The sequence below is a fragment of the Balaenoptera physalus genome (assembly GCF_965194825.1).
Source record: "Balaenoptera physalus genome assembly, chromosome: Y".
NCBI lineage: Eukaryota > Metazoa > Chordata > Mammalia > Artiodactyla > Balaenopteridae > Balaenoptera > Balaenoptera physalus.
Window position 1 is genome coordinate 11,571,371 of NC_138904.1, and position 27,283 is coordinate 11,598,653.

Sequence of the window (27,283 nt, forward strand, 5' to 3'; positions counted from 1 at the left end):
ACTCAATTTCATTCCTTTTCATGCCTGAGGAATAGTCCATTGTCTATATGTACCACAACTTCCTTATCCATTGGCCTGTCGATGGGCATTTAGGTTGCTTCCATGACCGGGGTGTTGTAAATACTGCTGCAGTGAACATTGGGGTGCATGTGTCTTTTGGAAGTACGCTGTTCTCTGGGTATATGCCCAGTAGTGGGATTGCTGGCTCCTATGGTAGTTGTATTCTTCGTTTCTTAAGGAACCTCCATACTGTTCTCCATAGTGACTGTATCAATTTAGATTCCCACCAACAGTGCAAGAGTGTTCCCTTTCTCCACACCCTCTCCAGCATTTATTGTTTCTAGGTTATCTGATGCTGGTCATTCTGACAGGTGTGAGATGAGGTCTCCTCGTAGTTTTGATTTCCTTTCCGTAACGATTAGTGATGGGGAGCATTCTTTCATGTGTTTGTGGGCAATCTGTCTATCTTCTGTGGGGAAATGTCTCTTTAGGTCTTCAGCCCACTTTTGGATTGCGTTTTTTTTGTTTTTGTTATTGAGCTGCATGAGCTGCTTGTAACTTTTGGAGATGAATCCTTTGTCTGTTGCTTCCTTTGCAAATATGTTCTTCCATTTTAAGGGTGGTCTTTTCGTCTTGCGTATGGTTGCGTTGGCTGTGCAAATCTTTGAAGTTGCATTAGGTCCCGGTTGTTTATTTTTGTCTTTATTTCCATTTCTCTAGGAGGTGGTCAAAAAGGAACTTGCTGTAATTTCAGTCATAGAGTGTTCTGCTGATGTTTTCCCCTAAGAGTTTGATAGTGCCTGTCCTTACATTTAGGTGTTTAATCCATTTTGAGTTTATTTTTGAGTATGGGGTTAGGGAGTGTTCTCATTTCATACTTTTCCAGGTACCTGTCCAGTTTTCCCAGCACCACTTATTGAAGAGGCTGTCTTTTCCCCACTCTATATTCTTCCTTCTTTACCAAACATAAGGTGACCATAAGTGCGTGTGTTTATCTCTGGACATTCTATCCTGTGTCTTGGATCTATATTTCTGTTTCTGTGCCAGTACCATAATGTCTTGATTACTGTAGCTTTTCAGTATCGTCTGAAGTCAGGGAGCCTGATTCCTCCAGCTCCATTTTTCGCTTTCAAGAATGCTTTGGCTATTCGGGGTCTTATGTGTTCCCATACAAATGGTGACATTTTTGATTCTAGATCTGTGAAAAATGCCAGTGGTAGTTTGATAGGGATTGCATTAAATCGGTAGCTTGCTTTGGGTAGTAGAGTCATTTTCACAATGCTGATTCTTCCTATCCAAGAATGTGACATATCTCTCCATGTGTTTGTATCACCTTTAATTTCTTTCATCAGTGTCTTATAATTTTCTGCATCCAGGTCTTTTGTCTCCTTAGGGAGGCTGAGCCCTAGATATGTTATGCTTTTTGTTGTAATGGTAAAGAGGAGGGTTTTCTACATTCACTTTCAGAAGTTTCATCATTACTATATACGAATGGCAGCGATTTCAGTACACTAATTTTGTATCATGCTCCTTTTCCAAATTCATTGATTACCTCTCGTATGTTCCTGGTAGCCTCTTTAGGAATCTGTATATATAGTATCATGTCACCGGCAAACACTGACAGCTTTACTTCTTTTTTCCAGCATTGTGTTTTGAATGCAAACAGGTTGTCTGCCTTCTGGGTATAACAGCTAGAGATGCTATTTAAATAAGAGTTGGCATTTAGAGTTGTTGCCAGAATGAGTTTTAGGATGGGATTCCATGAAGTGAATGCATTTCTCGTGAAAAAAAGAACATGAAATTTGTGAGACTACAGGAATCTGTGTTTTGGACGGAATTTTCTTCCTTCAGTACAAACACGTTGCAAATAGAATCCACAGTCTCTGGAGATAGGGTCTTTAGTACTGTAATGAAGTTAAAATGAGGCCATCACGTTTTGCCCTAATTCAGTACGATTGGTGTCCTTGGATTGTAGATGGCTATGTTTGTCTTGTTACTCTCTCTGTATATATCAATGGGCTAATTTCTGTTAGGTCATGTAATCTGTGGTCCTTGCTTCTGGCAGCCCTAGCAAATAAATGCACCCTTCCTAACGAAGGATGAGGCATTATCTTTTGATCATTCTAAAAGTCCTTAACAGAAAAGACAGCCCTTTCAAGGAAAAAAGGGATCTGCATGACCAGCTGTTTCCACAGTCTCCAGTGTGTCAGACTTCCCTGAATATTTTAGACTTCCCAGCACTCACAATACGTAAGACAATTCAATGAAATCTCTCAATCTCAATCTCTCTCTCAATCTCTCGTGCTCTCTTCCCTCCCCTCCAACCCACCTCAGGCAGCAAATGGGTTCTGTTCCTCTGTAGAACCCAGACTAAAACACTTGTGTTATATCCAGGGGTGGAACTATGGGATCATAAGGTAACTGCCTTTGTACGTTTTGAAGACAAGATAAGAGATTTTTCAAAGTGTTTGCTGTATTTCACATTCCACCAGCAAAGTATTAGACTTCCATTTCTTCCATATTCTTTGTATTTTTTTATTTTTTTAACTTTAATTGGATTTTAATTTTTAGCTTCTTGAATCAGTCATCAGTTTTATACACATCAGTGTATACATATCAATCCCTTTGCCCAATTGAGCACACCACCATCACCGCTCCACTGCTGTTTTCCTCCCTTGGTGTGCATACTTTTGTTCACTCCATCTGTGTCTCAACATCTGCGCTGCAAACCGGTTCATATGTACCATTTCTCTAGGTTCCACATACTTGTGTGAATGGACGATATTTGTTTTTCACCTTCTGACTGACTTCACTCTGTATGACAGTCTCTAAATCCATCCAGGTCTCCACAAATGACTCAATTTCATTCCTTTTCATGCCTGAGGAATAGTCCATTGTCTATATGTACCACAACTTCCTTATCCATTGGCCTGTCGATGGGCATTTAGGTTGCTTCCATGACCGGGGTGTTGTAAATACTGCTGCAGTGAACATTGGGGTGCATGTGGCTTTTGGAAGTACGCTGTTCTCTGGGTATATGCCCAGTAGTGGGATTGCTGGCTCCTATGGTAGTTGTATTCTTCGTTTCTTAAGGAACCTCCATACTGTTCTCCATAGTGACTGTATCAATTTAGATTCCCACCAACAGTGCAAGAGTGTTCCCTTTCTCCACACCCTCTCCAGCATTTATTGTTTCTAGGTTATCTGATGCTGGTCATTCTGACAGGTGTGAGATGAGGTCTCCTCGTAGTTTTGATTTCCTTTCCGTAACGATTAGTGATGGGGAGCATTCTTTCATGTGTTTGTGGGCAATCTGTCTATCTTCTGTGGGGAAATGTCTCTTTAGGTCTTCAGCCCACTTTTGGATTGCGTTTTTTTTGTTTTTGTTATTGAGCTGCATGAGCTGCTTGTAACTTTTGGAGATGAATCCTTTGTCTGTTGCTTCCTTTGCAAATATGTTCTTCCATTTTAAGGGTGGTCTTTTCGTCTTGCGTATGGTTGCGTTGGCTGTGCAAATCTTTGAAGTTGCATTAGGTCCCGGTTGTTTATTTTTGTCTTTATTTCCATTTCTCTAGGAGGTGGTCAAAAAGGAACTTGCTGTAATTTCAGTCATAGAGTGTTCTGCTGATGTTTTCCCCTAAGAGTTTGATAGTGCCTGTCCTTACATTTAGGTGTTTAATCCATTTTGAGTTTATTTTTGAGTATGGGGTTAGGGAGTGTTCTCATTTCATACTTTTCCAGGTACCTGTCCAGTTTTCCCAGCACCACTTATTGAAGAGGCTGTCTTTTCCCCACTCTATATTCTTCCTTCTTTACCAAACATAAGGTGACCATAAGTGCGTGTGTTTATCTCTGGACATTCTATCCTGTGCCTTGGATCTATATTTCTGTTTCTGTGCCAGTACCATAATGTCTTGATTACTGTAGCTTTTCAGTATCGTCTGAAGTCAGGGAGCCTGATTCCTCCAGCTCCATTTTTCGCTTTCAAGAATGCTTTGGCTATTCGGGGTCTTATGTGTTCCCATACATATGGTGACATTTTTGATTCTAGATCTGTGAAAAATGCCAGTGGTAGTTTGATAGGGATTGCATTAAATCGGTAGCTTGCTTTGGGTAGTAGAGTCATTTTCACAATGCTGATTCTTCCTATCCAAGAATGTGACATATCTCTCCATGTGTTTGTATCACCTTTAATTTCTTTCATCAGTGTCTTATAATTTTCTGCATCCAGGTCTTTTGTCTCCTTAGGGAGGCTGAGCCCTAGATATGTTATGCTTTTTGTTGTAATGGTAAAGAGGAGGGTTTTCTACATTCACTTTCAGAAGTTTCATCATTACTATATACGAATGGCAGCGATTTCAGTACACTAATTTTGTATCATGCTCCTTTTCCAAATTCATTGATTACCTCTCGTATGTTCCTGGTAGCCTCTTTAGGAATCTGTATATATAGTATCATGTCACCGGCAAACACTGACAGCTTTACTTCTTTTTTCCAGCATTGTGTTTTGAATGCAAACAGGTTGTCTGCCTTCTGGGTATAACAGCTAGAGATGCTATTTAAATAAGAGTTGGCATTTAGAGTTGTTGCCAGAATGAGTTTTAGGATGGGATTCCATGAAGTGAATGCATTTCTCGTGAAAAAAAGAACATGAAATTTGTGAGACTACAGGAATCTGTGTTTTGGACGGAATTTTCTTCCTTCAGTACAAACACGTTGCAAATAGAATCCACAGTCTCTGGAGATAGGGTCTTTAGTACTGTAATGAAGTTAAAATGAGGCCATCACGTTTTGCCCTAATTCAGTACGATTGGTGTCCTTGGATTGTAGATGGCTATGTTTGTCTTGTTACTCTCTCTGTATATATCAATGGGCTAATTTCTGTTAGGTCATGTAATCTGTGGTCCTTGCTTCTGGCAGCCCTAGCAAATAAATGCACCCTTCCTAACGAAGGATGAGGCATTATCTTTTGATCATTCTAAAAGTCCTTAACAGAAAAGACAGCCCTTTCAAGGAAAAAAGGGATCTGCATGACCAGCTGTTTCCACAGTCTCCAGTGTGTCAGACTTCCCTGAATATTTTAGACTTCCCAGCACTCACAATACGTAAGACAATTCAATGAAATCTCTCAATCTCAATCTCTCTCTCAATCTCTCGTGCTCTCTTCCCTCCCCTCCAACCCACCTCAGGCAGCAAATGGGTTCTGTTCCTCTGTAGAACCCAGACTAAAACACTTGTGTTATATCCAGGGGTGGAACTATGGGATCATAAGGTAACTGCCTTTGTACGTTTTGAAGACAAGATAAGAGATTTTTCAAAGTGTTTGCTGTATTTCACATTCCACCAGCAAAGTATTAGACTTCCATTTCTTCCATATTCTTTGTATTTTTTTATTTTTTTAACTTTAATTGGATTTTAATTTTTAGCTTCTTGAATCAGTCATCAGTTTTATACACATCAGTGTATACATATCAATCCCTTTGCCCAATTGAGCACACCACCATCACCGCTCCACTGCTGTTTTCCTCCCTTGGTGTGCATACTTTTGTTCACTCCATCTGTGTCTCAACATCTGCGCTGCAAACCGGTTCATATGTACCATTTCTCTAGGTTCCACATACTTGTGTGAATGGACGATATTTGTTTTTCACCTTCTGACTGACTTCACTCTGTATGACAGTCTCTAAATCCATCCAGGTCTCCACAAATGACTCAATTTCATTCCTTTTCATGCCTGAGGAATAGTCCATTGTCTATATGTACCACAACTTCCTTATCCATTGGCCTGTCGATGGGCATTTAGGTTGCTTCCATGACCGGGGTGTTGTAAATACTGCTGCAGTGAACATTGGGGTGCATGTGTCTTTTGGAAGTACGCTGTTCTCTGGGTATATGCCCAGTAGTGGGATTGCTGGCTCCTATGGTAGTTGTATTCTTCGTTTCTTAAGGAACCTCCATACTGTTCTCCATAGTGACTGTATCAATTTAGATTCCCACCAACAGTGCAAGAGTGTTCCCTTTCTCCACACCCTCTCCAGCATTTATTGTTTCTAGGTTATCTGATGCTGGTCATTCTGACAGGTGTGAGATGATGTCTCCTCGTAGTTTTGATTTCCTTTCCGTAACGATTAGTGATGGGGAGCATTCTTTCATGTGTTTGTGGGCAATCTGTCTATCTTCTGTGGGGAAATGTCTCTTTAGGTCTTCAGCCCACTTTTGGATTGCGTTTTTTTTGTTTTTGTTATTGAGCTGCATGAGCTGCTTGTAACTTTTGGAGATGAATCCTTTGTCTGTTGCTTCCTTTGCAAATATGTTCTTCCATTTTAAGGGTGGTCTTTTCGTCTTGCGTATGGTTGCGTTGGCTGTGCAAATCTTTGAAGTTGCATTAGGTCCCGGTTGTTTATTTTTGTCTTTATTTCCATTTCTCTAGGAGGTGGTCAAAAAGGAACTTGCTGTAATTTCTGTCATAGAGTGTTCTGCTGATGTTTTCCCCTAAGAGTTTGATAGTGCCTGTCCTTACATTTAGGTGTTTAATCCATTTTGAGTTTATTTTTGAGTATGGGGTTAGGGAGTGTTCTCATTTCATACTTTTCCAGGTACCTGTCCAGTTTTCCCAGCACCACTTATTGAAGAGGCTGTCTTTTCCCCACTCTATATTCTTCCTTCTTTACCAAACATAAGGTGACCATAAGTGCGTGTGTTTATCTCTGGACATTCTATCCTGTGCCTTGGATCTATATTTCTGTTTCTGTGCCAGTACCATAATGTCTTGATTACTGTAGCTTTGCAGTATCGTCTGAAGTCAGGGAGCCTGATTCCTCCAGCTCCATTTTTCGCTTTCAAGAAGGCTTTGGCTATTCGGGGTCTTATGTGTTCCCATACAAATGGTGACATTTTTGATTCTAGATCTGTGAAAAATGCCAGTGGTAGTTTGATAGGGATTGCATTAAATCGGTAGCTTGCTTTGGGTAGTAGAGTCATTTTCACAATGCTGATTCTTCCTATCCAAGAATGTGACATATCTCTCCATGTGTTTGTATCACCTTTAATTTCTTTCATCAGTGTCTTATAATTTTCTGCATCCAGGTCTTTTGTCTCCTTAGGGAGGCTGAGCCCTAGATATGTTATGCTTTTTGTTGTAATGGTAAAGAGGAGGGTTTTCTACATTCACTTTCAGAAGTTTCATCATTACTATATACGAATGGCAGCGATTTCAGTACACTAATTTTGTATCATGCTCCTTTTCCAAATTCATTGATTACCTCTCGTATGTTCCTGGTAGCCTCTTTAGGAATCCGTATATATAGTATCATGTCACCGGCAAACACTGACAGCTTTACTTCTTTTTTCCAGCATTGTGTTTTGAATGCAAACAGGTTGTCTGCCTTCTGGGTATAACAGCTAGAGATGCTCTTTAAATAAGAGTTGGCATTTAGAGTTGTTGCCAGAATGAGTTTTAGGATGGGATTCCATGAAGTGAATGCATTTCTCGTGAAAAAAAGAACATGAAATTTGGGAGACTACAGGAATCTGTGTTTTGGACGCAATTTTCTTCCTTCAGTACAAACACGTTGCAAATAGAATCCACAGTCTCTGGAGATAGGGTCTTTAGTACTGTAATGAAGTTAAAATGAGGCCCTCAGGTTTTGCCCTAATTCAGTACGATTGGTGTCCTTGGATTGTAGATGGCTATGTTTGTCTTGTTACTCTCTCTGTATATATCAATGGGCTAATTTCTGTTAGGTCATGTAATCTGTGGTCCTTGCTTCTGGCAGCCCTAGCAAATAAATGCACCCTTCCTAACGAAGGATGAGGCATTATCTTTTGATCATTCTAAAAGTCCTTAACAGAAAAGACAGCCCTTTCAAGGAAAAAAGGGATCTGCATGACCAGCTGTTTCCACAGTCTCCAGTGTGTCAGACTTCCCTGAATATTTTAGACTTCCCAGCACTCACAATACGTAAGACAATTCAATGAAATCTCTCAATCTCAATCTCTCTCTCAATCTCTCGTGCTCTCTTCCCTCCCCTCCAACCCACCTCAGGCAGCAAATGGGTTCTGTTCCTCTGTAGAACCCAGACTAAAACACTTGTGTTATATCCAGGGGTGGAACTATGGGATCATAAGGTAACTGCCTTTGTACGTTTTGAAGACAAGATAAGAGATTTTTCAAAGTGTTTGCTGTATTTCACATTCCACCAGCAAAGTATTAGACTTCCATTTCTTCCATATTCTTTGTATTTTTTTATTTTTTTAACTTTAATTTGATTTTAATTTTTAGCTTCTTGAATCAGTCATCAATTTTATACACATCAGTGTATACATATCAATCCCTTTGCCCAATTGAGCACACCACCATCACCGCTCCACTGCTGTTTTCCTCCCTTGGTGTGCATACTTTTGTTCACTCCATCTGTGTCTCAACATCTGCGCTGCAAACCGGTTCATATGTACCATTTCTCTAGGTTCCACATACTTGTGTGAATGGACGATATTTGTTTTTCACCTTCTGACTGACTTCACTCTGTATGACAGTCTCTAAATCCATCCAGGTCTCCACAAATGACTCAATTTCATTCCTTTTCATGCCTGAGGAATAGTCCATTGTCTATATGTACCACAACTTCCTTATCCATTGGCCTGTCGATGGGCATTTAGGTTGCTTCCATGACCGGGGTGTTGTAAATACTGCTGCAGTGAACATTGGGGTGCATGTGGCTTTTGGAAGTACGCTGTTCTCTGGGTATATGCCCAGTAGTGGGATTGCTGGCTCCTATGGTAGTTGTATTCTTCGTTTCTTAAGGAACCTCCATACTGTTCTCCATAGTGACTGTATCAATTTAGATTCCCACCAACAGTGCAAGAGTGTTCCCTTTCTCCACACCCTCTCCAGCATTTATTGTTTCTAGGTTATCTGATGCTGGTCATTCTGACAGGTGTGAGATGATGTCTCCTCGTAGTTTTGATTTCCTTTCCGTAACGATTAGTGATGGGGAGCATTCTTTCATGTGTTTGTGGGCAATCTGTCTATCTTCTGTGGGGAAATGTCTCTTTAGGTCTTCAGCCCACTTTTGGATTGCGTTTTTTTTGTTTTTGTTATTGAGCTGCATGAGCTGCTTGTAACTTTTGGAGATGAATCCTTTGTCTGTTGCTTCCTTTGCAAATATGTTCTTCCATTTTAAGGGTGGTCTTTTCGTCTTGCGTATGGTTGCGTTGGCTGTGCAAATCTTTGAAGTTGCATTAGGTCCCGGTTGTTTATTTTTGTCTTTATTTCCATTTCTCTAGGAGGTGGTCAAAAAGGAACTTGCTGTAATTTCTGTCATAGAGTGTTCTGCTGATGTTTTCCCCTAAGAGTTTGATAGTGCCTGTCCTTACATTTAGGTGTTTAATCCATTTTGAGTTTATTTTTGAGTATGGGGTTAGGGAGTGTTCTCATTTCATACTTTTCCAGGTACCTGTCCAGTTTTCCCAGCACCACTTATTGAAGAGGCTGTCTTTTCCCCACTCTATATTCTTCCTTCTTTACCAAACATAAGGTGACCATAAGTGCGTGTGTTTATCTCTGGACATTCTATCCTGTGCCTTGGATCTATATTTCTGTTTCTGTGCCAGTACCATAATGTCTTGATTACTGTAGCTTTTCAGTATCGTCTGAAGTCAGGGAGCCTGATTCCTCCAGCTCCATTTTTCGCTTTCAAGAATGCTTTGGCTATTCGGGGTCTTATGTGTTCCCATACAAATGGTGACATTTTTGATTCTAGATCTGTGAAAAATGCCAGTGGTAGTTTGATAGGGATTGCATTAAATCGGTAGCTTGCTTTGGGTAGTAGAGTCATTTTCACAATGCTGATTCTTCCTATCCAAGAATGTGACATATCTCTCCATGTGTTTGTATCACCTTTAATTTCTTTCATCAGTGTCTTATAATTTTCTGCATCCAGGTCTTTTGTCTCCTTAGGGAGGCTGAGCCCTAGATATGTTATGCTTTTTGTTGTAATGGTAAAGAGGAGGGTTTTCTACATTCACTTTCAGAAGTTTCATCATTACTATATACGAATGGCAGCGATTTCAGTACACTAATTTTGTATCATGCTCCTTTTCCAAATTCATTGATTACCTCTCGTATGTTCCTGGTAGCCTCTTTAGGAATCCGTATATATAGTATCATGTCACCGGCAAACACTGACAGCTTTACTTCTTTTTTCCAGCATTGTGTTTTGAATGCAAACAGGTTGTCTGCCTTCTGGGTATAACAGCTAGAGATGCTCTTTAAATAAGAGTTGGCATTTAGAGTTGTTGCCAGAATGAGTTTTAGGATGGGATTCCATGAAGTGAATGCATTTCTCGTGAAGAAAAGAACATGAAATTTGGGAGACTACAGGAATCTGTGTTTTGGACGCAATTTTCTTCCTTCAGTACCAACACGTTGCAAATAGAATCCACAGTCTCTGGAGATAGGGTCTTTAGTAATGTAATGAAGTTAAAATGAGGCCATCAGGTTTTGCCCTAATTCAGTACGATTGGTGTCCTTGGATTGTAGATGGCTATGTTTGTCTTGTTACTCTCTCTGTATATATCAATGGGTTAATTTCTGTTAGGTCATGTAATCTGTGGTCCTTGCTTCTGGCAGCCCTAGCAAATAAATGCACCCTTCCTAACGAAGGATGAGGCATTATCTTTTGATCATTCTAAAAGTCCTTAACAGAAAAGACAGCCCTTTCAAGGAAAAAAGGGATCTGCATGACCAGCTGTTTCCACAGTCTCCAGTGTGTCAGACTTCCCTGAATATTTTAGACTTCCCAGCACTCACAATACGTAAGACAATTCAATGAAATCTCTCAATCTCAATCTCTCTCTCAATCTCTCGTGCTCTCTTCCCTCCCCTCCAACCCACCTCAGGCAGCAAATGGGTTCTGTTCCTCTGTAGAACCCAGACTAAAACACTTGTGTTATATCCAGGGGTGGAACTATGGGATCATAAGGTAACTGCCTTTGTACGTTTTGAAGACAAGATAAGAGATTTTTCAAAGTGTTTGCTGTATTTCACATTCCACCAGCAAAGTATTAGACTTCCATTTCTTCCATATTCTTTGTATTTTTTTATTTTTTTAACTTTAATTTGATTTTAATTTTTAGCTTCTTGAATCAGTCATCAATTTTATACACATCAGTGTATACATATCAATCCCTTTGCCCAATTGAGCACACCACCATCACCGCTCCACTGCTGTTTTCCTCCCTTGGTGTGCATACTTTTGTTCACTCCATCTGTGTCTCAACATCTGCGCTGCAAACCGGTTCATATGTACCATTTCTCTAGGTTCCACATACTTGTGTGAATGGACGATATTTGTTTTTCACCTTCTGACTGACTTCACTCTGTATGACAGTCTCTAAATCCATCCAGGTCTCCACAAATGACTCAATTTCATTCCTTTTCATGCCTGAGGAATAGTCCATTGTCTATATGTACCACAACTTCCTTATCCATTGGCCTGTCGATGGGCATTTAGGTTGCTTCCATGACCGGGGTGTTGTAAATACTGCTGCAGTGAACATTGGGGTGCATGTGGCTTTTGGAAGTACGCTGTTCTCTGGGTATATGCCCAGTAGTGGGATTGCTGGCTCCTATGGTAGTTGTATTCTTCGTTTCTTAAGGAACCTCCATACTGTTCTCCATAGTGACTGTATCAATTTAGATTCCCACCAACAGTGCAAGAGTGTTCCCTTTCTCCACACCCTCTCCAGCATTTATTGTTTCTAGGTTATCTGATGCTGGTCATTCTGACAGGTGTGAGATGATGTCTCCTCGTAGTTTTGATTTCCTTTCCGTAACGATTAGTGATGGGGAGCATTCTTTCATGTGTTTGTGGGCAATCTGTCTATCTTCTGTGGGGAAATGTCTCTTTAGGTCTTCAGCCCACTTTTGGATTGCGTTTTTTTTGTTTTTGTTATTGAGCTGCATGAGCTGCTTGTAACTTTTGGAGATGAATCCTTTGTCTGTTGCTTCCTTTGCAAATATGTTCTTCCATTTTAAGGGTGGTCTTTTCGTCTTGCGTATGGTTGCGTTGGCTGTGCAAATCTTTGAAGTTGCATTAGGTCCCGGTTGTTTATTTTTGTCTTTATTTCCATTTCTCTAGGAGGTGGTCAAAAAGGAACTTGCTGTAATTTCTGTCATAGAGTGTTCTGCTGATGTTTTCCCCTAAGAGTTTGATAGTGCCTGTCCTTACATTTAGGTGTTTAATCCATTTTGAGTTTATTTTTGAGTATGGGGTTAGGGAGTGTTCTCATTTCATACTTTTCCAGGTACCTGTCCAGTTTTCCCAGCACCACTTATTGAAGAGGCTGTCTTTTCCCCACTCTATATTCTTCCTTCTTTACCAAACATAAGGTGACCATAAGTGCGTGTGTTTATCTCTGGACATTCTATCCTGTGCCTTGGATCTATATTTCTGTTTCTGTGCCAGTACCATAATGTCTTGATTACTGTAGCTTTGCAGTATCGTCTGAAGTCAGGGAGCCTGATTCCTCCAGCTCCATTTTTCGCTTTCAAGAAGGCTTTGGCTATTCGGGGTCTTATGTGTTCCCATACAAATGGTGACATTTTTGATTCTAGATCTGTGAAAAATGCCAGTGGTAGTTTGATAGGGATTGCATTAAATCGGTAGCTTGCTTTGGGTAGTAGAGTCATTTTCACAATGCTGATTCTTCCTATCCAAGAATGTGACATATCTCTCCATGTGTTTGTATCACCTTTAATTTCTTTCATCAGTGTCTTATAATTTTCTGCATCCAGGTCTTTTGTCTCCTTAGGGAGGCTGAGCCCTAGATATGTTATGCTTTTTGTTGTAATGGTAAAGAGGAGGGTTTTCTACATTCACTTTCAGAAGTTTCATCATTACTATATACGAATGGCAGCGATTTCAGTACACTAATTTTGTATCATGCTCCTTTTCCAAATTCATTGATTACCTCTCGTATGTTCCTGGTAGCCTCTTTAGGAATCCGTATATATAGTATCATGTCACCGGCAAACACTGACAGCTTTACTTCTTTTTTCCAGCATTGTGTTTTGAATGCAAACAGGTTGTCTGCCTTCTGGGTATAACAGCTAGAGATGCTCTTTAAATAAGAGTTGGCATTTAGAGTTGTTGCCAGAATGAGTTTTAGGATGGGATTCCATGAAGTGAATGCATTTCTCGTGAAGAAAAGAACATGAAATTTGGGAGACTACAGGAATCTGTGTTTTGGACGCAATTTTCTTCCTTCAGTACCAACACGTTGCAAATAGAATCCACAGTCTCTGGAGATAGGGTCTTTAGTACTGTAATGAAGTTAAAATGAGGCCATCAGGTTTTGCCCTAATTCAGTACGATTGGTGTCCTTGGATTGTAGATGGCTATGTTTGTCTTGTTACTCTCTCTGTATATATCAATGGGTTAATTTCTGTTAGGTCATGTAATCTGTGGTCCTTGCTTCTGGCAGCCCTAGCAAATAAATGCACCCTTCCTAACGAAGGATGAGGCATTATCTTTTGATCATTCTAAAAGTCCTTAACAGAAAAGACAGCCCTTTCAAGGAAAAAAGGGATCTGCATGACCAGCTGTTTCCACAGTCTCCAGTGTGTCAGACTTCCCTGAATATTTTAGACTTCCCAGCACTCACAATACGTAAGACAATTCAATGAAATCTCTCAATCTCAATCTCTCTCTCAATCTCTCGTGCTCTCTTCCCTCCCCTCCAACCCACCTCAGGCAGCAAATGGGTTCTGTTCCTCTGTAGAACCCAGACTAAAACACTTGTGTTATATCCAGGGGTGGAACTATGGGATCATAAGGTAACTGCCTTTGTACGTTTTGAAGACAAGATAAGAGATTTTTCAAAGTGTTTGCTGTATTTCACATTCCACCAGCAAAGTATTAGACTTCCATTTCTTCCATATTCTTTGTATTTTTTTATTTTTTTAACTTTAATTGGATTTTAATTTTTAGCTTCTTGAATCAGTCATCAGTTTTATACACATCAGTGTATACATATCAATCCCTTTGCCCAATTGAGCACACCACCATCACCGCTCCACTGCTGTTTTCCTCCCTTGGTGTGCATACTTTTGTTCACTCCATCTGTGTCTCAACATCTGCGCTGCAAACCGGTTCATATGTACCATTTCTCTAGGTTCCACATACTTGTGTGAATGGACGATATTTGTTTTTCACCTTCTGACTGACTTCACTCTGTATGACAGTCTCTAAATCCATCCAGGTCTCCACAAATGACTCAATTTCATTCCTTTTCATGCCTGAGGAATAGTCCATTGTCTATATGTACCACAACTTCCTTATCCATTGGCCTGTCGATGGGCATTTAGGTTGCTTCCATGACCGGGGTGTTGTAAATACTGCTGCAGTGAACATTGGGGTGCATGTGTCTTTTGGAAGTACGCTGTTCTCTGGGTATATGCCCAGTAGTGGGATTGCTGGCTCCTATGGTAGTTGTATTCTTCGTTTCTTAAGGAACCTCCATACTGTTCTCCATAGTGACTGTATCAATTTAGATTCCCACCAACAGTGCAAGAGTGTTCCCTTTCTCCACACCCTCTCCAGCATTTATTGTTTCTAGGTTATCTGATGCTGGTCATTCTGACAGGTGTGAGATGATGTCTCCTCGTAGTTTTGATTTCCTTTCCGTAACGATTAGTGATGGGGAGCATTCTTTCATGTGTTTGTGGGCAATCTGTCTATCTTCTGTGGGGAAATGTCTCTTTAGGTCTTCAGCCCACTTTTGGATTGCGTTTTTTTTGTTTTTGTTATTGAGCTGCATGAGCTGCTTGTAACTTTTGGAGATGAATCCTTTGTCTGTTGCTTCCTTTGCAAATATGTTCTTCCATTTTAAGGGTGGTCTTTTCGTCTTGCGTATGGTTGCGTTGGCTGTGCAAATCTTTGAAGTTGCATTAGGTCCCGGTTGTTTATTTTTGTCTTTATTTCCATTTCTCTAGGAGGTGGTCAAAAAGGAACTTGCTGTAATTTCTGTCATAGAGTGTTCTGCTGATGTTTTCCCCTAAGAGTTTGATAGTGCCTGTCCTTACATTTAGGTGTTTAATCCATTTTGAGTTTATTTTTGAGTATGGGGTTAGGGAGTGTTCTCATTTCATACTTTTCCAGGTACCTGTCCAGTTTTCCCAGCACCACTTATTGAAGAGGCTGTCTTTTCCCCACTCTATATTCTTCCTTCTTTACCAAACATAAGGTGACCATAAGTGCGTGTGTTTATCTCTGGACATTCTATCCTGTGCCTTGGATCTATATTTCTGTTTCTGTGCCAGTACCATAATGTCTTGATTACTGTAGCTTTTCAGTATCGTCTGAAGTCAGGGAGCCTGATTCCTCCAGCTCCATTTTTCGCTTTCAAGAAGGCTTTGGCTATTCGGGGTCTTATGTGTTCCCATACAAATGGTGACATTTTTGATTCTAGATCTGTGAAAAATGCCAGTGGTAGTTTGATAGGGATTGCATTAAATCGGTAGCTTGCTTTGGGTAGTAGAGTCATTTTCACAATGCTGATTCTTCCTATCCAAGAATGTGACATATCTCTCCATGTGTTTGTATCACCTTTAATTTCTTTCATCAGTGTCTTATAATTTTCTGCATCCAGGTCTTTTGTCTCCTTAGGGAGGCTGAGCCCTAGATATGTTATGCTTTTTGTTGTAATGGTAAAGAGGAGGGTTTTCTACATTCACTTTCAGAAGTTTCATCATTACTATATACGAATGGCAGCGATTTCAGTACACTAATTTTGTATCATGCTCCTTTTCCAAATTCATTGATTACCTCTCGTATGTTCCTGGTAGCCTCTTTAGGAATCCGTATATATAGTATCATGTCACCGGCAAACACTGACAGCTTTACTTCTTTTTTCCAGCATTGTGTTTTGAATGCAAACAGGTTGTCTGCCTTCTGGGTATAACAGCTAGAGATGCTCTTTAAATAAGAGTTGGCATTTAGAGTTGTTGCCAGAATGAGTTTTAGGATGGGATTCCATGAAGTGAATGCATTTCTCGTGAAGAAAAGAACATGAAATTTGGGAGACTACAGGAATCTGTGTTTTGGACGCAATTTTCTTCCTTCAGTACCAACACGTTGCAAATAGAATCCACAGTCTCTGGAGATAGGGTCTTTAGTACTGTAATGAAGTTAAAATGAGGCCATCAGGTTTTGCCCTAATTCAGTACGATTGGTGTCCTTGGATTGTAGATGGCTATGTTTGTCTTGTTACTCTCTCTGTATATATCAATGGGTTAATTTCTGTTAGGTCATGTAATCTGTGGTCCTTGCTTCTGGCAGCCCTAGCAAATAAATGCACCCTTCCTAACGAAGGATGAGGCATTATCTTTTGATCATTCTAAAAGTCCTTAACAGAAAAGACAGCCCTTTCAAGGAAAAAAGGGATCTGCATGACCAGCTGTTTCCACAGTCTCCAGTGTGTCAGACTTCCCTGAATATTTTAGACTTCCCAGCACTCACAATACGTAAGACAATTCAATGAAATCTCTCAATCTCAATCTCTCTCTCAATCTCTCGTGCTCTCTTCCCTCCCCTCCAACCCACCTCAGGCAGCAAATGGGTTCTGTTCCTCTGTAGAACCCAGACTAAAACACTTGTGTTATATCCAGGGGTGGAACTATGGGATCATAAGGTAACTGCCTTTGTACGTTTTGAAGACAAGATAAGAGATTTTTCAAAGTGTTTGCTGTATTTCACATTCCACCAGCAAAGTATTAGACTTCCATTTCTTCCATATTCTTTGTATTTTTTTATTTTTTTAACTTTAATTGGATTTTAATTTTTAGCTTCTTGAATCAGTCATCAGTTTTATACACATCAGTGTATACATATCAATCCCTTTGCCCAATTGAGCACACCACCATCACCGCTCCACTGCTGTTTTCCTCCCTTGGTGTGCATACTTTTGTTCACTCCATCTGTGTCTCAACATCTGCGCTGCAAACCGGTTCATATGTACCATTTCTCTAGGTTCCACATACTTGTGTGAATGGACGATATTTGTTTTTCACCTTCTGACTGACTTCACTCTGTATGACAGTCTCTAAATCCATCCAGGTCTCCACAAATGACTCAATTTCATTCCTTTTCATGCCTGAGGAATAGTCCATTGTCTATATGTACCACAACTTCCTTATCCATTGGCCTGTCGATGGGCATTTAGGTTGCTTCCATGACCGGGGTGTTGTAAATACTGCTGCAGTGAACATTGGGGTGCATGTGTCTTTTGGAAGTACGCTGTTCTCTGGGTATATGCCCAGTAGTGGGATTGCTGGCTCCTATGGTAGTTGTATTCTTCGTTTCTTAAGGAACCTCCATACTGTTCTCCATAGTGACTGTATCAATTTAGATTCCCACCAACAGTGCAAGAGTGTTCCCTTTCTCCACACCCTCTCCAGCATTTATTGTTTCTAGGTTATCTGATGCTGGTCATTCTGACAGGTGTGAGATGATGTCTCCTCGTAGTTTTGATTTCCTTTCCGTAACGATTAGTGATGGGGAGCATTCTTTCATGTGTTTGTGGGCAATCTGTCTATCTTCTGTGGGGAAATGTCTCTTTAGGTCTTCAGCCCACTTTTGGATTGCGTTTTTTTTGTTTTTGTTATTGAGCTGCATGAGCTGCTTGTAACTTTTGGAGATGAATCCTTTGTCTGTTGCTTCCTTTGCAAATATGTTCTTCCATTTTAAGGGTGGTCTTTTCGTCTTGCGTATGGTTGCGTTGGCTGTGCAAATCTTTGAAGTTGCATTAGGTCCCGGTTGTTTATTTTTGTCTTTATTTCCATTTCTCTAGGAGGTGGTCAAAAAGGAACTTGCTGTAATTTCTGTCATAGAGTGTTCTGCTGATGTTTTCCCCTAAGAGTTTGATAGTGCCTGTCCTTACATTTAGGTGTTTAATCCATTTTGAGTTTATTTTTGAGTATGGGGTTAGGGAGTGTTCTCATTTCATACTTTTCCAGGTACCTGTCCAGTTTTCCCAGCACCACTTATTGAAGAGGCTGTCTTTTCCCCACTCTATATTCTTCCTTCTTTACCAAACATAAGGTGACCATAAGTGCGTGTGTTTATCTCTGGACATTCTATCCTGTGCCTTGGATCTATATTTCTGTTTCTGTGCCAGTACCATAATGTCTTGATTACTGTAGCTTTTCAGTATCGTCTGAAGTCAGGGAGCCTGATTCCTCCAGCTCCATTTTTCGCTTTCAAGAATGCTTTGGCTATTCGGGGTCTTATGTGTTCCCATACAAATGGTGACATTTTTGATTCTAGATCTGTGAAAAATGCCAGTGGTAGTTTGATAGGGATTGCATTAAATCGGTAGCTTGCTTTGGGTAGTAGAGTCATTTTCACAATGCTGATTCTTCCTATCCAAGAATGTGACATATCTCTCCATGTGTTTGTATCACCTTTAATTTCTTTCATCAGTGTCTTATAATTTTCTGCATCCAGGTCTTTTGTCTCCTTAGGGAGGCTGAGCCCTAGATATGTTATGCTTTTTGTTGTAATGGTAAAGAGGAGGGTTTTCTACATTCACTTTCAGAAGTTTCATCATTACTATATACGAATGGCAGCGATTTCAGTACACTAATTTTGTATCATGCTCCTTTTCCAAATTCATTGATTACCTCTCGTATGTTCCTGGTAGCCTCTTTAGGAATCCGTATATATAGTATCATGTCACCGGCAAACACTGACAGCTTTACTTCTTTTTTCCAGCATTGTGTTTTGAATGCAAACAGGTTGTCTGCCTTCTGGGTATAACAGCTAGAGATGCTATTTAAATAAGAGTTGGCATTTAGAGTTGTTGCCAGAATGAGTTTTAGGATGGGATTCCATGAAGTGAATGCATTTCTCGTGAAAAAAAGAACATGAAATTTGGGAGACTACAGGAATCTGTGTTTTGGACGCAATTTTCTTCCTTCAGTACCAACACGTTGCAAATAGAATCCACAGTCTCTGGAGATAGGGTCTTTAGTACTGTAATGAAGTTAAAATGAGGCCATCAGGTTTTGCCCTAATTCAGTACGATTGGTGTCCTTGGATTGTAGATGGCTATGTTTGTCTTGTTACTCTCTCTGTATATATCAATGGGTTAATTTCTGTTAGGTCATGTAATCTGTGGTCCTTGCTTCTGGCAGCCCTAGCAAATAAATGCACCCTTCCTAACGAAGGATGAGGCATTATCTTTTGATCATTCTAAAAGTCCTTAACAGAAAAGACAGCCCTTTCAAGGAAAAAAGGGATCTGCATGACCAGCTGTTTCCACAGTCTCCAGTGTGTCAGACTTCCCTGAATATTTTAGACTTCCCATCACTCACAATACGTAAGACAATTCAATGAAATCTCTCAATCTCAATCTCTCTCTCAATCTCTCGTGCTCTCTTCCCTCCCCTCCAACCCACCTCAGGCAGCAAATGGGTTCTGTTCCTCTGTAGAACCCAGACTAAAACACTTGTGTTATATCCAGGGGTGGAACTATGGGATCATAAGGTAACTGCCTTTGTACGTTTTGAAGACAAGATAAGAGATTTTTCAAAGTGTTTGCTGTATTTCACATTCCACCAGCAAAGTATTAGACTTCCATTTCTTCCATATTCTTTGTATTTTTTTATTTTTTTAACTTTAATTGGATTTTAATTTTTAGCTTCTTGAATCAGTCATCAGTTTTATACACATCAGTGTATACATATCAATCCCTTTGCCCAATTGAGCACACCACCATCACCGCTCCACTGCTGTTTTCCTCCCTTGGTGTGCATACTTTTGTTCACTCCATCTGTGTCTCAACATCTGCGCTGCAAACCGGTTCATATGTACCATTTCTCTAGGTTCCACATACTTGTGTGAATGGACGATATTTGTTTTTCACCTTCTGACTGACTTCACTCTGTATGACAGTCTCTAAATCCATCCAGGTCTCCACAAATGACTCAATTTCATTCCTTTTCATGCCTGAGGAATAGTCCATTGTCTATATGTACCACAACTTCCTTATCCATTGGCCTGTCGATGGGCATTTAGGTTGCTTCCATGACCGCGGTGTTGTAAATACTGCTGCAGTGAACATTGGGGTGCATGTGTCTTTTGGAAGTACGCTGTTCTCTGGGTATATGCCCAGTAGTGGGATTGCTGGCTCCTATGGTAGTTGTATTCTTCGTTTCTTAAGGAACCTCCATACTGTTCTCCATAGTGACTGTATCAATTTAGATTCCCACCAACAGTGCAAGAGTGTTCCCTTTCTCCACACCCTCTCCAGCATTTATTGTTTCTAGGTTATCTGATGCTGGTCATTCTGACAGGTGTGAGATGATGTCTCCTCGTAGTTTTGATTTCCTTTCCGTAACGATTAGTGATGGGGAGCATTCTTTCATGTGTTTGTGGGCAATCTGTCTATCTTCTGTGGGGAAATGTCTCTTTAGGTCTTCAGCCCACTTTTGGATTGCGTTTTTTTTGTTTTTGTTATTGAGCTGCATGAGCTGCTTGTAACTTTTGGAGATGAATCCTTTGTCTGTTGCTTCCTTTGCAAATATGTTCTTCCATTTTAAGGGTGGTCTTTTCGTCTTGCGTATGGTTGCGTTGGCTGTGCAAATCTTTGAAGTTGCATTAGGTCCCGGTTGTTTATTTTTGTCTTTATTTCCATTTCTCTAGGAGGTGGTCAAAAAGGAACTTGCTGTAATTTCGGTCATAGAGTGTTCTGCTGATGTTTTCCCCTAAGAGTTTGATAGTGCCTGTCCTTACATTTAGGTGTTTAATCCATTTTGAGTTTATTTTTGAGTATGGGGTTAGGGAGTGTTCTCATTTCATACTTTTCCAGGTACCTGTCCAGTTTTCCCAGCACCACTTATTGAAGAGGCTGTCTTTTCCCCACTCTATATTCTTCCTTCTTTACCAAACATAAGGTGACCATAAGTGCGTGTGTTTATCTCTGGACATTCTATCCTGTGCCTTGGATCTATATTTCTGTTTCTGTGCCAGTACCATAATGTCTTGATTACTGTAGCTTTGCAGTATCGTCTGAAGTCAGGGAGCCTGATTCCTCCAGCTCCATTTTTCGCTTTCAAGAAGGCTTTGGCTATTCGGGGTCTTATGTGTTCCCATACAAATGGTGACATTTTTGATTCTAGATCTGTGAAAAATGCCAGTGGTAGTTTGATAGGGATTGCATTAAATCGGTAGCTTGCTTTGGGTAGTAGAGTCATTTTCACAATGCTGATTCTTCCTATCCAAGAATGTGACATATCTCTCCATGTGTTTGTATCACCTTTAATTTCTTTCATCAGTGTCTTATAATTTTCTGCATCCAGGTCTTTTGTCTCCTTAGGGAGGCTGAGCCCTAGATATGTTATGCTTTTTGTTGTAATGGTAAAGAGGAGGGTTTTCTACATTCACTTTCAGAAGTTTCATCATTACTATATACGAATGGCAGCGATTTCAGTACACTAATTTTGTATCATGCTCCTTTTCCAAATTCATTGATTACCTCTCGTATGTTCCTGGTAGCCTCTTTAGGAATCCGTATATATAGTATCATGTCACCGGCAAACACTGACAGCTTTACTTCTTTTTTTCCAGCATTGTGTTTTGAATGCAAACAGGTTGTCTGCCTTCTGGGTATAACAGCTAGAGATGCTATTTAAATAAGAGTTGGCATTTAGAGTTGTTGCCAGAATGAGTTTTAGGATGGGATTCCATGAAGTGAATGCATTTCTCGTGAAAAAAAGAACATGAAATTTGGGAGACTACAGGAATCTGTGTTTTGGACGCAATTTTCTTCCTTCAGTACCAACACGTTGCAAATAGAATCCACAGTCTCTGGAGATAGGGTCTTTAGTACTGTAATGAAGTTAAAATGAGGCCATCAGGTTTTGCCCTAATTCAGTACGATTGGTGTCCTTGGATTGTAGATGGCTATGTTTGTCTTGTTACTCTCTCTGTATATATCAATGGGTTAATTTCTGTTAGGTCATGTAATCTGTGGTCCTTGCTTCTGGCAGACCTAGCAAATAAATGCACCCTTCCTAACGAAGGATGAGGCATTATCTTTTGATCATTCTAAAAGTCCTTAACAGAAAAGACAGCCCTTTCAAGGAAAAAAGGGATCTGCATGACCAGCTGTTTCCACAGTCTCCAGTGTGTCAGACTTCCCTGAATATTTTAGACTTCCCAGCACTCACAATACGTAAGACAATTCAATGAAATCTCTCAATCTCAATCTCTCTCTCAATCTCTCGTGCTCTCTTCCCTCCCCTCCAACCCACCTCAGGCAGCAAATGGGTTCTGTTCCTCTGTAGAACCCAGACTAAAACACTTGTGTTATATCCAAGGGTGGAACTATGGGATCATAAGGTAACTGCCTTTGTACGTTTTGAAGACAAGATAAGAGATTTTTCAAAGTGTTTGCTGTATTTCACATTCCACCAGCAAAGTATTAGACTTCCATTTCTTCCATATTCTTTGTATTTTTTTATTTTTTTAACTTTAATTTGATTTTAATTTTTAGCTTCTTGAATCAGTCATCAATTTTATACACATCAGTGTATACATATCAATCCCTTTGCCCAATTGAGCACACCACCATCACCGCTCCACTGCTGTTTTCCTCCCTTGGTGTGCATACTTTTGTTCACTCCATCGGTGTCTCAACATCTGCGCTGCAAACCGGTTCATATGTACCATTTCTCTAGGTTCCACATACTTGTGTGAATGGACGATATTTGTTTTTCACCTTGTGACTGACTTCACTCTGTATGACAGTCTCTAAATCCATCCAGGTCTCCACAAATGACTCAATTTCATTCCTTTTCATGCCTGAGGAATAGTCCATTGTCTATATGTACCACAACTTCCTTATCCATTGGCCTGTCGATGGGCATTTAGGTTGCTTCCATGACCGGGGTGTTGTAAATACTGCTGCAGTGAACATTGGGGTGCATGTGTCTTTTGGAAGTACGCTGTTCTCTGGGTATATGCCCAGTAGTGGGATTGCTGGCTCCTATGGTAGTTGTATTCTTCGTTTCTTAAGGAACCTCCATACTGTTCTCCATAGTGACTGTATCAATTTAGATTCCCACCAACAGTGCAAGAGTGTTCCCTTTCTCCACACCCTCTCCAGCATTTATTGTTTCTAGGTTATCTGATGCTGGTCATTCTGACAGGTGTGAGATGATGTCTCCTCGTAGTTTTGATTTCCTTTCCGTAACGATTAGTGATGGGGAGCATTCTTTCATGTGTTTGTGGGCAATCTGTCTATCTTCTGTGGGGAAATGTCTCTTTAGGTCTTCAGCCCACTTTTGGATTGCGTTTTTTTTGTTTTTGTTATTGAGCTGCATGAGCTGCTTGTAACTTTTGGAGATGAATCCTTTGTCTGTTGCTTCCTTTGCAAATATGTTCTTCCATTTTAAGGGTGGTCTTTTCGTCTTGCGTATGGTTGCGTTGGCTGTGCAAATCTTTGAAGTTGCATTAGGTCCCGGTTGTTTATTTTTGTCTTTATTTCCATTTCTCTAGGAGGTGGTCAAAAAGGAACTTGCTGTAATTTCTGTCATAGAGTGTTCTGCTGATGTTTTCCCCTAAGAGTTTGATAGTGCCTGTCCTTACATTTAGGTGTTTAATCCATTTTGAGTTTATTTTTGAGTATGGGGTTAGGGAGTGTTCTCATTTCATACTTTTCCAGGTACCTGTCCAGTTTTCCCAGCACCACTTATTGAAGAGGCTGTCTTTTCCCCACTCTATATTCTTCCTTCTTTACCAAACATAAGGTGACCATAAGTGCGTGTGTTTATCTCTGGACATTCTATCCTGTGCCTTGGATCTATATTTCTGTTTCTGTGCCAGTACCATAATGTCTTGATTACTGTAGCTTTTCAGTATCGTCTGAAGTCAGGGAGCCTGATTCCTCCAGCTCCATTTTTCGCTTTCAAGAATGCTTTGGCTATTCGGGGTCTTATGTGTTCCCATACAAATGGTGACATTTTTGACTCTAGATCTGTGAAAAATGCCAGTGGTAGTTTGATAGGGATTGCATTAAATCGGTAGCTTGCTTTGGGTAGTAGAGTCATTTTCACAATGCTGATTCTTCCTATCCAAGAATGTGACATATCTCTCCATGTGTTTGTATCACCTTTAATTTCTTTCATCAGTGTCTTATAATTTTCTGCATCCAGGTCTTTTGTCTCCTTAGGGAGGCTGAGCCCTAGATATGTTATGCTTTTTGTTGTAATGGTAAAGAGGAGGGTTTTCTACATTCACTTTCAGAAGTTTCATCATTACTATATACGAATGGCAGCGATTTCAGTACACTAATTTTGTATCATGCTCCTTTTCCAAATTCATTGATTACCTCTCGTATGTTCCTGGTAGCCTCTTTAGGAATCCGTATATATAGTATCATGTCACCGGCAAACACTGACAGCTTTACTTCTTTTTTCCAGCATTGTGTTTTGAATGCAAACAGGTTGTCTGCCTTCTGGGTATAACAGCTAGAGATGCTATTTAAATAAGAGTTGGCATTTAGAGTTGTTGCCAGAATGAGTTTTAGGATGGGATTCCATGAAGTGAATGCATTTCTCGTGAAAAAAAGAACATGAAATTTGGGAGACTACAGGAATCTGTGTTTTGGACGCAATTTTCTTCCTTCAGTACAAACACGTTGCAAATAGAATCCACAGTCTCTGGAGATAGGGTCTTTAGTACTGTAATGAAGTTAAAATGAGGCCATCAGGTTTTGCCCTAATTCAGTACGATTGGTGTCCTTGGATTGTAGATGGCTATGTTTGTCTTGTTACTCTCTCTGTATATATCAATGGGTTAAATTCTGTTAGGTCATGTAATCTGTGGTCCTTGCTTCTGGCAGCCCTAGCAAATAAATGCACCCTTCCTAACGAAGGATGAGGCATTATCTTTTGATCATTCTAAAAGTCCTTAACAGAAAAGACAGCCCTTTCAAGGAAAAAAGGGATCTGCATGACCAGCTGTTTCCACAGTCTCCAGTGTGTCAGACTTCCCTGAATATTTTAGACTTCCCAGCACTCACAATACGTAAGACAATTCAATGAAATCTCTCAATCTCAATCTCTCTCTCAATCTCTCGTGCTCTCTTCCCTCCCCTCCAACCCACCTCAGGCAGCAAATGGGTTCTGTTCCTCTGTAGAACCCAGACTAAAACACTTGTGTTATATCCAGGGGTGGAACTATGGGATCATAAGGTAACTGCCTTTGTACGTTTTGAAGACAAGATAAGAGATTTTTCAAAGTGTTTGCTGTATTTCACATTCCACCAGCAAAGTATTAGACTTCCATTTCTTCCATATTCTTTGTATTTTTTTATTTTTTTAACTTTAATTTGATTTTAATTTTTAGCTTCTTGAATCAGTCATCAATTTTATACACATCAGTGTATACATATCAATCCCTTTGCCCAATTGAGCACACCACCATCACCGCTCCACTGCTGTTTTCCTCCCTTGGTGTGCATACTTTTGTTCACTCCATCTGTGTCTCAACATCTGCGCTGCAAACCGGTTCATATGTACCATTTCTCTAGGTTCCACATACTTGTGTGAATGGACGATATTTGTTTTTCACCTTCTGACTGACTTCACTCTGTATGACAGTCTCTAAATCCATCCAGGTCTCCACAAATGACTCAATTTCATTCCTTTTCATGCCTGAGGAATAGTCCATTGTCTATATGTACCACAACTTCCTTATCCATTGGCCTGTCGATGGGCATTTAGGTTGCTTCCATGACCGCGGTGTTGTAAATACTGCTGCAGTGAACATTGGGGTGCATGTGTCTTTTGGAAGTACGCTGTTCTCTGGGTATATGCCCAGTAGTGGGATTGCTGGCTCCTATGGTAGTTGTATTCTTCGTTTCTTAAGGAACCTCCATACTGTTCTCCATAGTGAATGTATCAATTTAGATTCCCACCAACAGTGCAAGAGTGTTCCCTTTCTCCACACCCTCTCCAGCATTTATTGTTTCTAGGTTATCTGATGCTGGTCATTCTGACAGGTGTGAGATGATATCTCCTCGTAGTTTTGATTTCCTTTCCGTAACGATTAGTGATGGGGAGCATTCTTTCATGTGTTTGTGGGCAATCTGTCTATCTTCTGTGGGGAAATGTCTCTTTAGGTCTTCAGCCCACTTTTGGATTGCGTTTTTTTTGTTTTTGTTATTGAGCTGCATGAGCTGCTTGTAACTTTTGGAGATGAATCCTTTGTCTGTTGCTTCCTTTGCAAATATGTTCTTCCATTTTAAGGGTGGTCTTTTCGTCTTGCGTATGGTTGCGTTGGCTGTGCAAATCTTTGAAGTTGCATTAGGTCCCGGTTGTTTATTTTTGTCTTTATTTCCATTTCTCTAGGAGGTGGTCAAAAAGGAACTTGCTGTAATTTCTGTCATAGAGTGTTCTGCTGATGTTTTCCCCTAAGAGTTTGATAATGCCTGTCCTTACATTTAGGTGTTTAATCCATTTTGAGTTTATTTTTGAGTATGGGGTTAGGGAGTGTTCTCATTTCATACTTTTCCAGGTACCTGTCCAGTTTTCCCAGCACCACTTATTGAAGAGGCTGTCTTTTCCCCACTCTATATTCTTCCTTCTTTACCAAACATAAGGTGACCATAAGTGCGTGTGTTTATCTCTGGACATTCTATCCTGTGCCTTGGATCTATATTTCTGTTTCTGTGCCAGTACCATAATGTCTTGATTACTGTAGCTTTTCAGTATCGTCTGAAGTCAGGGAGCCTGATTCCTCCAGCTCCATTTTTCGCTTTCAAGAATGCTTTGGCTATTCGGGGTCTTATGTGTTCCCATACAAATGGTGACATTTTTGATTCTAGATCTGTGAAAAATGCCAGTGGTAGTTTGATAGGGATTGCATTAAATCGGTAGCTTGCTTTGGGTAGTAGAGTCATTTTCACAATGCTGATTCTTCCTATCCAAGAATGTGACATATCTCTCCATGTGTTTGTATCACCTTTAATTTCTTTCATCAGTGTCTTATAATTTTCTGCATCCAGGTCTTTTGTCTCCTTAGGGAGGCTGAGCCCTAGATATGTTATGCTTTTTGTTGTAATGGTAAAGAGGAGGGTTTTCTACATTCACTTTCAGAAGTTTCATCATTAGTATATACGAATGGCAGCGATTTCAGTACACTAATTTTGTATCATGCTCCTTTACCAAATTCATTGATTACCTCTCGTATGTTCCTGGTAGCCTCTTTAGGAATCC